This window comes from Gorilla gorilla, chromosome 13 (assembly GCF_029281585.2).
Source record: "Gorilla gorilla gorilla isolate KB3781 chromosome 13, NHGRI_mGorGor1-v2.1_pri, whole genome shotgun sequence".
Classification (NCBI taxonomy): domain Eukaryota; kingdom Metazoa; phylum Chordata; class Mammalia; order Primates; family Hominidae; genus Gorilla; species Gorilla gorilla.
This window is the reverse complement of record NC_073237.2, coordinates 92,432,037-92,447,411: the sequence shown is the minus strand read 5'-3', so window position 1 is coordinate 92,447,411 and position 15,375 is coordinate 92,432,037. Positions and strand designations below refer to the sequence as shown.

The following is a 15,375-nucleotide window of genomic DNA, read 5'->3' as shown; positions in this document are numbered from 1 at the left end:
TAATACAGAGACTCATCATCCTAGATTATACCCCCAAGAAAATAATCATTCGTTACTATGAGATGAGATGGTATTGCTTACATGAAGGTAAAGACAAGAAGGAACTGGGCCAATCAAGAAAATTCCATCCTCATATTTTGCAATTTCTGAAGCCATAGAGAAATCATGCCAAGCAATGGCAATTGTCAATTATTTACGTGTTTACTCTGGGTCTTGCAATGACCCTGGTAGCATTGCAAAGCTCACATGTATACAGATACATTTTTCTTAAATTGGTTTTATAACTTCTTTGGGAAAATTCAGCTTTTGCAACCATAGCTATTAGACACGTGGATCTTTAATTTTTGCCAAACATTCCACATTTAAAAATCTGATTCTTTTAGGCAATAATAAAAGGAAATTTTTTTTTTTTTTGAGACAGATCTCACTCTCTCGCCCAGGCTGGAGTGCAGCGACGTGATCTCGGCTGACTGCAAGCTCCACCTCCTGGGTTCACGCCATTCTCCTGCCTCAGCCTCCTGAGTAGCTGGGACTACAGGCGCCCACCACCACGCCTGGCTAATTTTTTTGTATTTTTAGTAGAGAGGGGGTTTCACCCTGTTAGCCAGGATGGTCTGGATCTCCTGACTTCGTGATCTGCCTGCCTCGACCTCCCAAAGTGCTGGGATTACAGGAGTGAGCCACCGCACCCGGCCAGGAAAATCATTCTTATTTAACATGGGCTCAATAGCTATCTTTTGTTTTTAAAAATCTATCTAGTTTCATATTTCCATTTTAGCAGGGAACTTTAATACTTTACTGAAACAAGGCTATGAAACAAAATAGTTATATTAAAAATAAATTTTAGGAATCAATGTGCCATTTAGGCTTATTCTGAATGAAAGCTCTAAAGGTTACATGTATAAACTATGTATGGGTTGGGGGCAGTGTACTGGATTAGTTTCCTATTGCTGCCATAACAGAGTATCACAAAACGAGTGACTTAAAACAACATAAATTCATTATCTTATACTTCTGTAGGTCAGAAGCTTGACATGGGTCTCACTAAGCTAAAGTCAAGATGTTGGCAGGGCTGCATTCCTTTTTGAAGGCTCTGGGATAATGAATTTCTTTGCTTTTCCAGCTCCTGGAGGCTGCCCACAATCCTTGTCTTGTGGTCCCCTTCCAAAGCTAGCAACCCTTCTTCTCTAACTGTTCTTCACAGTCACATCACCCTCTCACCACAGCCAGGAAAGGCGCTCTGCTTTTAATAACTAATGTGATTAGACTGGGCCTATCCAGATAATCCACGAGCAAAGTGGGTTAATTAACATCCTTAACTGCATACATCCAATTGACCCATCTCAAGGTCAGCTGATTCAACCTTAATTGCATCTAAAACCTTAATTCCTTTTCCTGTTTGCTGGGTAATGTAATGTATTCATAGGTTCCAGAAATGAGTTAACAGACATCTTTGAGGGGGGCATTAATTGTTTTCCACTGGCAGGGAGAGTGGGGGTCTTAACCTGGGTCCACTGAACCTCCAAAGGCTCTGTAGATGGGTTTCAGGGACTTCAGAAAGGGATATCTATGAATCCCCTGAAGCAGTATTTGCACATTTGAACATGAACACGTTTTTCAAAAAAAAGAGCCCATGGCTTTAATCATGTTCTTAAAGGTGTATATGGCCAGAAAGAGTTGAAAAACCCCTGTTTTAAGCAGCAGCACCATTGGTATACTTTTCAAATATTCTTGTTTTTTGAAAAACAATATCTACTCTATAAACATTTTGGTGCTCGTTAGAAAAGTTGGTTTCACTAAAATAGTAGTCAATCTTTCACAATAAATGGTACAAGATAAATAATGCTGCAGTGCAGTTGCTATTGTAGTGACAATTATAACTTATTATAAAACAACGTACAAGGCTAGGATGAAAAGATTCTAGATTATGTGAACTTAACTCAAACTTGTTCACTACCAATTATGTCAAAGCTGTGAAGTCATGACACTGTGGCAACACGATGAAACAGCAATAGTAATGAAGATTCAAGTAATAAAAGATTCAGTAAAATGATTTGGAATAGGAATTTAAAAGATAATACAGGCATACCTCTGATATACTGCAGATTTAGTCCTGAACCACCACCACAAATTTTTTGGTTTGTCAGTACATAGAAAAGTTATGCTTACACTATATTGTAGTCTATTAGGTGTGCATACATTATGCCACTGCTTTATCAACTAAGTTTATGTAACATTCTAAATTCTTTGTTGCTATTTCAACAATGTTCACAGCATCTTCACTAGGATAGAGTCCATCTTAAGAAATCACTCTTTGGTAATCCATAAGAAGCAATTCCTTACCTGTTAAAGTTTTATCATGAGATTGCAGCAGTTCAGTCCCATCTTCAGGTTCCATTTCTAATTCTAGTTCTCTCGCTGCTTCCACCACATCTGCAGTTAGTTCCCCCACTAAAGTCTTGAATCTCTCAAAGTCATCCATGAGGGCTGGAATCAACTTCTTCCAAACTTCTGTTAATGTAGACATTTTGACATGCTCCCATGAATCAAAGATGTTTTCAATGGCATCTAAAATGGTGACTCCTTTCCAGAAGGTTAACAACTGACTTTGCCCAAGTCCACCAGAGAAATCATTATTGATGCCAGTTACAGTCTTATGAAACTTATTTTCTTTTCAAATTTAATTTTTAGAGATGGAGTCTCACCAAGTGGACCAGGCTGGCCTTGAACTCCTGGTTTCAAGTGATTCTCCCAGGTCAGCCTTCTGAGTAGCTAGAACTACAGGCATGTGCCACTGTGCCCAGCTCTGTATTTCTTAAATAAGACTTGAAAGCCAAAATTACTCCTTGATCTACGGGCTGCAGAATAAATGCCGTGTTAGTAGGCATGAAAACAACATTCATTTCCTTGTACATTTCCATCTCTCTCTTGGGTGACTAGATGCACTGTCAATTAGCAGCAATATTTTGAAAGGAATCTTCTTTTCTGAGTAGCATGTCTCAATAGTGGGCATGAAATATTCAGTAAGCCATGCCATAAACAGATGGGCTGTCATCCAGGCTTTGTTGGTTCATTTATAGAGCACAAGTGGAATAGATTTGGCATAATCCTTAAGGGCCCTAGGATTTTCCAAATGGTAAATTATCACTGGCTTCTACTTAAAGTCCCCAGCTGCACTAGTCCCTAACAAGAGCGTCAGCCTGTCCTTTGAAGCCAGGCATTGACTTCTCCCCTCTAGCTATGAAAATCCTAGGTGACATCTTCCAACAGAAGGCTGTTTTGTCTTCATTGAAAATCTATTGTTTAGTGTAGCCACCTTCATCAGTGATCTTAGCTAGGTCTTCTGGATAACTTGCTGCAGCTTCTACATCAGCACTTGCTGCTGCTATGGGGACAGCTTCTTAGCTTAAATGTCATGAACTTCTGTTAGCTTCAAATTTTTTCTTCTACAGCTTTCTCACCTCTCTCAGCTTTCACAGAATTGAAGTGCATTAGAGCCTTGCTCTGGATTAGGCTGTGGCTTAAGGGAATATTATGGCTGGTTTGATCTTTGATCCAGACCACTACAACTTTCTCCATGTCAGAGATAAGGCTGTTTCACTTTCTTATTGTTTGTGTATTCACTGAAGTAGCACTTTTAATCTCTTTCCAGAACTTTCCTTTGCATTCACAACTTGGCTGTTAGGCACAGGTGCCTAGTTTTCAGCCTATTTTGGCTTTTGACATGCCTTTCTAATGAAGCATCATCATTTCTAGCTTTTGATGTGAGAGATGTGAGACTCTTCCTTTAAAGTTGAACAATTAAAGGCCATTGTAGGATTATTAATTGGCCTAACTTCAATACTGTTGCATTTCAGTGAATGGGGAGGTCTAAGGAGAGGGATAGAGGGGAAATGGCTGGTTGTAGAGCAGTCAGAACACACACATTTATTAAGTTTGCCATCTTGAATGTGTGCAGTTGGTGCCCAACAGTTACAACAGGAACATAAAAGATCATGCATGTGATCTGTGGATCACCTTGACAGATATAATAATAATGAAAAACTTCAAAATATTGTGAGAATTACCAAAATGTGACTCAGAGACACAAAGTGAGCACATATTGTTGGAAAAATGATGGCAATAGCCTTGTGTGAAGCAGGGTGGCCACAAAACTTCAATTTGTAAAAAAGGCATTATCTACAAAGTGCAATCAAATGAAGTACACTAAAACAAGGAATGCCTATGTATTATGATTACAATAAACAAGAAGGTACTTTTGTAGGAAAAACTTTCTTCTTCCAGAGTAGGCAGAATGAGTCCACCCTAGATCTACTAACTATCCATAATTCTCTATAACTTACTTCTTACTTTTAGGTTTTAGGTTTATACTGGTTAACAGCAGAAAAGTTCCTTATCTTCATTTAGATTGATAGTATGAAACATTCAAATGAACTTTGATAATACTTTTTCTTTTGAACCAAAAGTGTATTCTGTGTATTTTAATGCATTAGATCTAAACCAAGTTGCATTATTTTCATTGAAATGATATTTATTGAAAGGCTCAACTGAAAAAAGTTAAGATTTTTGATATGAAAGGGTAAGTAAAAACAAAATCAACTCTTAACTTTGCAGATAGCTATCTTTGATGTCAGTATACTTAAAAATATAAGGAAGATTCCTCCCTACCTCACAGGCACATGATTAAATTAGCAGTTTTCTATTTACTCAGCTACATATGGAATCTATCTTTATATAGCAGAAGGCTATACTAGAATTGTTCAGAGAATGTTTATGAAATAAGAAACCCTCTATTAATATTCTCCAAGCAAAAAGTAATTTTGGAGGTAAGTTACTAAAGAACAGTAGAGGGCACCTAGGTAGGAATAGCAAAGAAGTGAAAAAAGCTGATAGGGAGGAATCGTTCCCACACCCATACACTGTAACAAATGAGGCAAAAAAGTTACAATCCAGGAGAGCAAGTTTCAAATGCAATCAAGAACAGCCTCTAGTTCCCATTTCGGCAGGAGAAATATTATCAGTAATCTCTGCATCTTTCTAAATCTCTTTGGGCGAATTCCTGGAGACACAGCTATAGCTGATAATCTGCAGATAATCTGATTCATTCTCCCCTGCTCATCTGTATACTCCAAGGTGCAGAGAAGGCTTGGGAGGATGGTGCACAGGGAAGCAGAACAGCCTGACAGTTGTCCACAGGAGGCCATGAGGAAGTAGTGAAATCTTTTATTAAGCAAGTGTGGAATGGATCTATCTACTGGGCTGGCTTCTCCAGAATATACCTCACGGAGCAAACATAACAAAGAGCAGTGCATGCTAAACAGCTGCACCAACTCTTCCATAACCAGATGATTAGGCTTGGTAAGTCAGTGAGAAAACTGGAAACAAGGAGGAGATCTTCAAAGCCACTGGAAGGTCCTGATGGCTCTGACCCACTGAGAAGCTAGAGTGGAAGGCTTAATTAAAAGTTCTGATTCTAAGGTCAAAAAGGATCTGCCCATCCCAGGATAGCTCTTTGTACACCTTGTTCCTGAGCTTCACAAGACACTCTAAGGTCATCACAGGTGGGCACACCATGTGGCCACAAGCCCTCATATCCACCTGATCATGCCAACTCTGCCATAAAGCAGACAATAAAACATTTCGGGATTTTTGCTTAAGTATGAAAATCCTCAACATCATTTAAGGTTTGTGCCTGGAGATAGAAAATGTTACTGTAAATGCAGTTTTCCAATACTCAACAAGAACCTAAGGCAACTATGAGCTATCCCTGAATTGTCTTAACTCACTATCTGCAGAAAAGCCAGCTGGTCAGAGGATCCACCACAAATATATATAGAGTCAAATTTTCTGCCTATGTTTAAAAATGATGTTCAAATCTGAAAAAAACAGCAGCATTTAGATTCAAATCCAAAACCTTTTCTGGGGAGAGAGGGAGATGAAAGTTTTTAACCATGGGTCTGCTTTCTTCCTGGAAGGAGTAATACTTATTATATAATCCAGCTAAACTCTTTTTTCAATAGTGCTTTGCTTTCTGAGTGAGCCACATAAGGACAACTTTATATTGGCTGTCCTGAGCCTGCTTTTATTTCAAGAATAATGGAAGTATCTCTTCAAATAAACACATATCAAACTAAATCTGATAGAAGCTGCTTGTGGAAATTCAGCATCACTTATAGGGGTGACTCATTGTTCAAGAAACCCATCTATCTGAAATGATGCGAAGTGGCAGCATTAGGGGGGAGCAGGTGAATGCCATGTGCTACAGGGGACATGTGCTACAGACAGAAACACAGGAACTCCATCTCCCTGGGGTCTGCTGACCTGCTGGCTCTGTGGGAAAGGGCCAAGCGAGACCATAGCAATTACCTTCACCAAAGCTTGCAGATGTGCAATGGAAAATTTCGCTAATACCCTCAGTTCACCATGAGAGTACAGCCCAGGAGTAAATTCCCTTTAATTCCTCCTACAGACAAAGGCTAGAGCAGGATAGAAGCCTTTCCAGATAGCAGTCTGAGCACTGGACTCAGCACCATAGCCCTGGCATCCAGGCCCTACTTTGCCACTTACTCTTTCCATTTGGGGAGATTCTGTACCTTTCTGAGGATCATCTTGGGGATAATGAAAGATTTGGAGACTGGGATCTAGGAGAAGGGAGATTTGGATCTGGGACTCCTACCAGTCTCTTTCGTATTTAAAATTCATAATTCTACTAGTCTTTATAGGATCTCCAGTAAGTACTAATAGATAGGTCCATCACATCTTGTAGCCTTGACCTCAATTTCAAATCTCTGTATGTACTAAGTTTTATTTGTATTACTATATTTTCTATAAAGACTACCTGAAGATCTCATATGAAATAATACTTGTTATATGTGACCTCATATGAAATAATACCTGTTATATGTCGTATCACTGGCAACAAAGATCACAGAAGAATGGTGCTGGTGAAAAAAAATTAACCATAGAAAGCCTTTCTTGGCAGGCACCCACTGCTGCCTGTGTTTTCCAGTGGCTAGCTTAGGCTCCTCATGTCCCTCCACCCTGGCCTCCAGCTGGGCCACTTAGGCTGATTTGATTAGAAGGCAACCAAATGGCTCTCCAGTGTCTGGGGAAGAAGATTTCAAGCACGTACCACAAATGACACTGAGACATTACAACTAGTTGTGAGATTTGATGTAATTATTTATTATTAATAATAAAGTGCTAAAGTATGTGAAAGATTCAGCTTTTTTAGTAAATTAGAGTTAATTCCCTATAATCACATCATCTTTACTCTCTTCTATTCTGACATGCTTTCTTTGGTTATGCATTAGAGAAAGTAACATTTTCACACAGAGAAAGACCAAATGGAAGCATATCCTGCTAAAAGTGAATTTAATGATAAGGCAACTGTTTTCATATGGGTCTAAGACAGCAGTTCTGAAGCTTTTTGGTCTTAGAACCCCTTTATACTTCAAAAATTATTGAGAATCTCAAGGAGTTTTTGTTTGTGTGGGTTATATCTACTGAAAATTTAAAGTCTTTATCACCTAATTAAAATAACAAAAGCCCATTACATGTTAACATAAGGAACTTTTTAAAACAAAAGTAACTATATTTTCCAAAGCAAAAAACCAAAAAGTTAGTGAGAAGCGTGGCTATGTTTTACATTTTTACAAATGTCTTTAATATTTGGCTTAATAAAAGTCAGCTGAATTCTTCTGTTTCTACATTCAATCTGTTGTGACACGTTGTTTTGGTTGAAGCTTATGAAGAAAATTGGTCTCATACAGATACGTAGTTAGAAAAGGGAAAAATATTTTAATAGATATTTTCAGATTTGGAGATAATTATGGATTTTCTTTTTTGACACTATACCAAAACTCAAGGTTAATTTCATTAAAAATCTGAAACCTTTCAGTAAAATTTTTATATTGTTAAAATTCATTGGTGTATCTTGAACTTTGGGTAAATCTTTTCCCCATGTGTGATTTTTAATATCATTCACTGGTCATTTAGAAAATACTTATTAATAGAGTTATACAGATCTTCAAAACACGGACACATTTAATTATACCACGTTACAAATATCACTTTTGTCATTATCAGAAAAATACGTATTGGGAAGGTGTCAGTGCTATGGTGGTAGATACAAGCTTTTCAGTATTTTAACTTTCACTTGAAAGCTTGAATTTTATCACTGGCAACAAGCACTATCCATTGTTTTCCTTGAAGTGACATGCTCACTAGGTTCATTTTTTTGGGGAAGTGCCAAATACCCAAGTCTGAATAACCAGTCTGTTTATCAGTCATTCTTTCAAGTACAAATGGTGTTCTATAAAAAAGAGGCTAGTTCAATTTGCAACTCAAACAATTATACAAGTGCTTTATGCAAACTTCCCATTTCACCATACAGAACATAAAAAAGATGGGCAGTAAAGGGTTGAGATTTGCTAAAATTAATTTTGCTGCTTCCTCAAAGATATTCATAACAGAAAGCAGTTTCTTTTTCCTGCAAGAATGTGGTGGTAAAGAATCCATTAACTACTAGTGATATAGAAGAGCTGGGCTCCCATCTAAACCCCACCCTTAAGCTCAGCCTAGATCCGTGGCCCTACGTGGAAACAGCTGACCCCATTTTTCCACCCAAACGTTGTCTTTTTGGCTTGCCCCTTACCCCCATCCTGGGCCCATAAAAGACTTAGCTGGCAGAGCAACACAAGCAGCTGAGCGGCAAGCAGAGAAGCAACTGAGCATCGGAGCCTACGGACAGATGCAGCTAACTTCAGACGGTGCAGCTTGGAGAGGGGCCTGGCTGGAGACGGCCAGGCTTCAGGGAAAGATCACCTTCCCATCCCCTTTCCAGCCTCCCTTTCTGCTGAGAGCCGCCCACCGCTCAATAAAGTCTTCCGCATGCATCACCTTTCAAACAGTTCATATGACCTGATTCTTCCTGGACACCAGACAAGAACCCACGTGCCAAGAGGGCAGGGGCTGCCACTCTGATTCTCCACTGAGCTGGCTGGCACTTGGCTGTCCCCGGATGGGAGAGCTTAAAGTGCATTGGTTGTAACACACTTGGACACTGCTGCAGGGCCCTCACAGAGCCTGCTCCCACCAGAGAGGAGTGACTGGCTGGTTGCAGCGTTTGTTCGCTCCTGTTCCTATAGTTGCTTGCTCACTTGTACACTCTCTCCTATGAGCAGTGGCCAGCAGCGGGCTGAAACGAGCCACTCCAGTTCCTGCCTGCGAAGGGGGTCAAGGGAGCTATCCTGTCTCACTACTACAATTAAGGGCCACTGCCTGTTCATGCTAATCTGCCAGCAGGCTCCCCAACATGGCTTTTGAATAGTAAATGTCAACAAGTGAAAAGGTGGACCACCCCCCCCCCCCCCGAGTCTTGGGGCTATCTTAGGGTCCATGGACCACACTTTGAGAACTGCCAGTCTCTAATAATTAAACTGGAATGTCTTCATTCAACACATACTTGATACCTTCATGTTGGCAAATTTGACCAAGATAACCAAGAGTGGGCTTCACCCAGCTTTATGTCCACACACATGAAATGGTCCCCCACTTGTTGAGTGAAAATATAATAGTCTTTCTGTCTAGAATAATCATTACATCAACCTGCTCCAGCCTGGCTCCTGGCCTTCTTCACTGTGGAATGGTTAGGTATTTGGCACCTGTCAAAGAATAAAGCCTAACATCTCAGTCTGTTCAGGTCAGTTTAACATTTATTGATTATTGCCCTAAATGAAAGGCCCTTCATGACTTTTTCTTAACCCCCTATGTGCCTTACTGCTCTCTGTTGTCCAATATAAGTCTGCCTGGTCAGTCCGGTCTTCTCACTAGCTGCCAAACACATTGTCACATTTCTGGCTCCAGATTTCCTCAGAACCCGGCTTCTTGCCCAACACTGTCCTACCTGTACTCAAAGGTACAGCTTTACAAGACTTCCCTTGCATACTCTTTTCTTGCATTATTATGTTGATTTCTCATTTGGCAGCTTTATTATAAAATGGTATGCACCTTGATTTAAGATTTTATGTCATCTCATACAACATACCAAACCAAGCATCCAATAATGCTGCACATAGGCCAAAGATCCTAATTTCATCCATAAAAGAAATATAATGAAATCTAGAGGTTCTCTTTGAATAGGTAGGGCCCCCTGTACTATTTGAAATTACTTTGATTGTTTAGGTCTATTTAACTTTTTAACTAGATCACACTCCTCTAATCCAGAGAGCAACCATGTATTTTTATTGCACTAAGTCTGAGTCATGCCCGATAGGCTCTCAATAAATGCTTGCTGTATGAATATAAACTTACACAAATATGACTGTGATATTGTGAAATAGATATTTGGTCTTTGTCCCAGCTTCCTGGCATACAACCCCTAAAATCCTTGAAATAAAGTGATGTGCTTTTCTATGCTAATGAATTGGCTGGTGGCTGGCAGCCCCCTAGGAGCTTCAGGATGGGGCTGGTCACCTGAAAGACCAAGGCAGGGTCAGAGGGTTGGGACTGTCAGCCCCACCCCCCAACTTTCAGGGAGGGAACAGGGGCTGATGGTTAAGCTGATCACCAATGGCTTAACCATCATAACCATTACATAGGTATGATTGATTCAATACCTATGTAATGAAGCCTCCATAAAAACCCAAAGTACTGGATTCTGAGAGCATCTGGATAGCTGAGAAGGTGGACATTCCCAGAGGGCACAGCACTCAGGACAGAGTGTGGAAGCTCTGCACCTCTTCCCCCATACCTCACCCTGCGCAGCTCTTCATCTCTATCCTAATGAAATGGTAACCCTAAGTATTTCCTTGAGTTCTGTGAGCTGCTCTGGAAAATTAAACAAGCCCCAGGAGGGGGTTGTGGGAACCCTGATTTATAGCTGGTTGGTAAGAAGCACAGGTAAAACAAACTGGGTCTTGTAACTGACAAGCTGTAGGTAGTCTTGTGGGACTGAGTGTTCAACCTGTTGGATCTGATACTGTATCCAGGCAGATAGTATTGGAATTGAATCGGAGGATACCCAGGCATCTGCTACAGAATTGACTGCTTGCTGGTGTAAGGGAAAATCCCCCACACAGTTGGTCACAGAAGTCTTCTGTGTTGACTGTTGTGGGGTGAGAACAGAGGAAAAACAGGGTGATTTTTTTTCCCACTCAACAACAAAGAAAATTAAATTTCTGGAGAATATTTGCCAAAAAAGTTTTTTGAACAAGATAAAAAGTTCTTGCTGTTAAGGCATTCAATTATTTCATCTGCAACAAAATAGCCTTACATAGCAAATGAAATAGTGGGATACAGCTTTCCAATCCATTTTGAAGCAGGTAATGTTAGTCATGAGACTTGTTTATAGATTAACTGAAATTTGACTCCGATACTAAGTAATGCAGCTAACAAGATGACTGACGTCTCCAAAATAAAACATCAACTTACCATCTTGCTGTAAAAGCTGTGAGAGCAGATCGTAGTTATATTAAAGGGGTATTATCTTCATCAGATAATTTGCAAAATATCACAAATTCCAGTTCAGACGTATTGTCTTATCTAATGCCAACTCACCACAAAAGAGTTATGCTCATACCAACAAATTAGAATAATTATTCACATTTTCATTTATAGAATCTCTTTGAGAAGGAAAATGTCTCCAGGGTATGTCAGAGACCTTTGCGGCAGCCCCTCCCATCACAGGCCCTGAGGCCCAGGAAGAAAAAATGGTTTCGTAGAAAAATGGTAGAGGCTTGGTCTCCTGTGTCCTAGCCGCTCTAGCCATGGCTAAAAGGGTCCAAGGTACAGCTTGGGCCATGGCTTCAGAGAGGGCAAGCCCCAAGCCTTGGCAGCTTCCATGTGGTGTTGAGCCTATGGGTGCACAGAAGTCAAGAATTGAGGTTTGGGAACCATCACCTAGATTTTAAAGGATGGATGGAAACCCTTGGATGTCCAGGCAGACGTTTGCTGCAGGGGTGGGGCCCTCATGGAGAACCTCTGCTAGGGCAGTGCAGAAGGGAAATGTGGGGTCGGAGTCCCCACACAGAGTTCCCAATAGGGCACTGCCTAGTGGAGGTGTGAGAAGAGGGCCACCATACTCCAGGCCCCATAATGGTAGATCCACTGACAGCATGCATTGTGTACCTGGAAAAGCCACAGCCACTCAATGCTAGCCCATGGAAGCAGTCATGAGAGAGGCTGTATCCTGCAAAGCCACAGGGGCAGAGCTGCTCAAGACGATGGGAACCCACCTCTTGTATCAGTGTGACCTGGATGTTGAGACATGAAGTCCAAGGAGATCATTTTGGAGCTTTAAGATTTGACTGCCCCACTGGATTCTGGACTTGCATGGGGCCTTTAGCACCTTCATTTTGGCCAATTTTCTCCCATTTGGAATGGGTGTATTTATCCAATTCCTGTACGTCCATTGTATCTAGAAAGTAACTAACTTGCTTTTGATTTTACAGGCTCATAGGCAGAAAGGACTTGCCTTGTCTCAAATGAGACTTTGGACTGTGGACATTTGAATTAATGCTGAAATGAGTTAAGACTTTGGAGGACTGTTGGGAAGGCATGATTGGTTTTGAAATGTGAGGACATGAGATTTGGGAGGGGCCAGGGGCAGAATGATATGGTTTGGCTCTGTGTCCCCACCCAAATCTCATCTTGAATTGTAGCTCCCATAATTCTCCTGTGTTGTGGGAAGTACTCAGTGGGAGATAATTGAATCACAGGGGCAATTTCACTCATACTGTTCTCGTGGTAGTGAATAAGTCTCATGAGATGTGATGGTTTAATAAGGGGTTGCTCCTTTCTCTTGGCTCTCATTTTTCTTTTTGCCTGCTGCCATGTAAGGTATGACTTTTACCTTCCACCATGATTGTGAGGCCTCCTCAGCCATGTGGAACTGTGAGTCCATTAAACCTTTTTCTTTATAAATTACCCAGTCTCTGGTATGTCTTTAACAGCAATGTGAAAATGGACTAATACACCTGACAAAAGGAGAGAGATAAGGCTGGGCATGGTGGCTCATGCCTGTAATCCCAGCACTTTGGGAGGCCAGTGTGGGTGGATCACCTGAGGTCGGGAGTTTGAGACCAGCCTCAGCAACATGGCAAAACCCTGTTTCTACTAAAAACACAAAAATTAGCCAGCTGTGGTGATGTGTGCCTGTAGTCCCAGCTACTCAGGAGGCTGAGGCAGAAGAATCACTTGAACTCGGGAGGCAGGGGTTGCAGTGAGCAGAGACTACATCACTGCACACTGGCCTGGGTGACACCAAGACTCTGTCTCAAAAAAAAAAAAAAAAAAAAAGGAGAGAGATATATGAAGACAATCATACATCCCTGTCCTCAGAATACATCTGTGTGAGGAAATGAGTTCTTGAGTTGCAGTAGTTATCTGGCAACATGAAACAAAAGACCTAAGGACTAAAAGTTAATTTACTAAAGATAGTGGGGCAGAAAAGGAAAGAGCCTGAATCCCTATGGTGTCATGGGGCTGTCACACCTGAAAATGCCTCCTTCCAGACCTGCTGTTATTTGAATTAGTTTAGTGACTTACTATATAGCCCAATTTTTGATGGTTATTCTATTGCCTGCACTCAAAAGCATCTTGTACATATGCATATAGTATTGTATAATACAATGAGATAATGGCTATAGCAGATAAACACACACAAGTAAAGAGAAAGATGAGGAAAAATTTACACTGCTTTGGAGGAGAGTTGGGGGAGAGCTGTCACAGATGATACAAGGGGTAGGAGTTCAATCAGCAGACACAGGTGACAAGGAATTTTAAACAAGGAACCATAGAAGCAAAGGCTTGGAAGGCCTAACTAAGCATGTTTGGAGAATAGTTCACAAACTGAAGGCTGTCTAAGAAGAGCCTGTTTGTTCATCTTTGTATCTCTGGTGTTTAGTACATAACAGAATATAAATAGAATCTGCTCTCACAGCTTTTTACTATGTTGTTGGTACATACTCTGTGGTTGGTATGTACCAAGATTATTGGTACATAATTCATGTCAATAATCTTGATTAGGTGAGTGTCTTGGAATGAGACTAGAAAAGCACGCTAGGGCCAAATTGAGACAGGCCTCGTATACTGCGGAAAGGACACAATAAGACACTTGACAGCTTTGGAAGATACAAAGCGACTCTGAAAGCCACACAATGACTCTCTAGATTTATTATTGCTATATGAGGATGCATGGGTTCCAGGAATATCTTTCTGACACCATTCTTCATGTTCTCTCTTCTTGAGTCGATTTCCTATGCCAGCATTACGGCCAACAGATGACAAATAATGACGATGAAGAACACCAGCATTTATGCTGCTCAAAGGTGACTCATAACTTTACATTAGCTGCCAGCCAGTATACTCACTTTAACATTAACTTGTGGTGCAAAGAGTTGAGGAGACTTAACTTGTGAAAATGGTTGTAGGGACTGGCCTCACGCAGTACTTCCATGCGGGAATTATCACAAACATTTTCTAAACTCCCACTCTGTGCTGCCCACGGCTAAGTGGTAGTGTTTACAGGAGTATATGAGAGTGTCCCATGGTCCTGATTCTTAAGTAGCTTGTAACATACATGAGGAAAAAACGAATCCACATGAGGTAAGTAACAACAGTGACAGGTATACCACATCTACAGTGATGACTGGCATAGAGAATGGGCACTAAAGGAACCTGAAACTGAGTGATCCCTGAAGACTGAGGCTTTGTGGAAAAAACGGAACTTGAATTGGGTCAAATTGGAGTGGAACATCAGATAGGAGTTGATATGGCTGGAGGTGTAGGATAAGTTAATCCATCCAACACCATGATTGCCAGGCAAACCTGAAAACACTTCTCACTGAGAGAAAGAGATCATTCCCCTGACTGATTAACTATGTTCGTAATATATTTAATCAATGAACAATGAACAATGTCATCTCTAAATAATTTCCAGAGAAACTATGAAAGTTGTTCATGGAATAAATCATCTTTAAAATTCTCAGAACATAAAGGTGGGGTTCATTGTACCCTGACAAAAACTGAAAACCTGACTTTATCCCAGAAGTATTTATTCATAAAGTATTAATTATATGTAAGATTATTTTAGGTTATCAAAGATGAATCAGACATATCTTACTATTTCAAAGTTCAGAGTTTATTAGAAAAGAGAGATATGTATATAACCATAATAAAAAATTTGAAAGTCATACTTTAGAATAATCATAGAAAGTACTACTGGCTGAAGCAGAAAGAGTGTAAGAGGAAGGCTTCTTATTTCCAGCTGAGGGAAGAACTAGGGCAGACTTTGTGGAAGAGAGGATGCATTTGAGGTAGATCTTGAATGGGAGAGTGATGTGGAGATTTGGGGGATCAGAAACATAAGGCTGA

At 40.5% G+C, this 15,375-nt stretch overlaps 1 protein-coding gene across 6 annotated transcripts in view; it reads right to left on the bottom strand.

The window, feature by feature from the left end:
- The window catches only part of ERCC6L2 (ERCC excision repair 6 like 2), a 186,061-nt gene that overhangs the window by 39,388 nt on the left and 131,298 nt on the right, over positions 1–15,375 (bottom strand). The gene's annotated exons all lie outside the window — the stretch shown is intronic.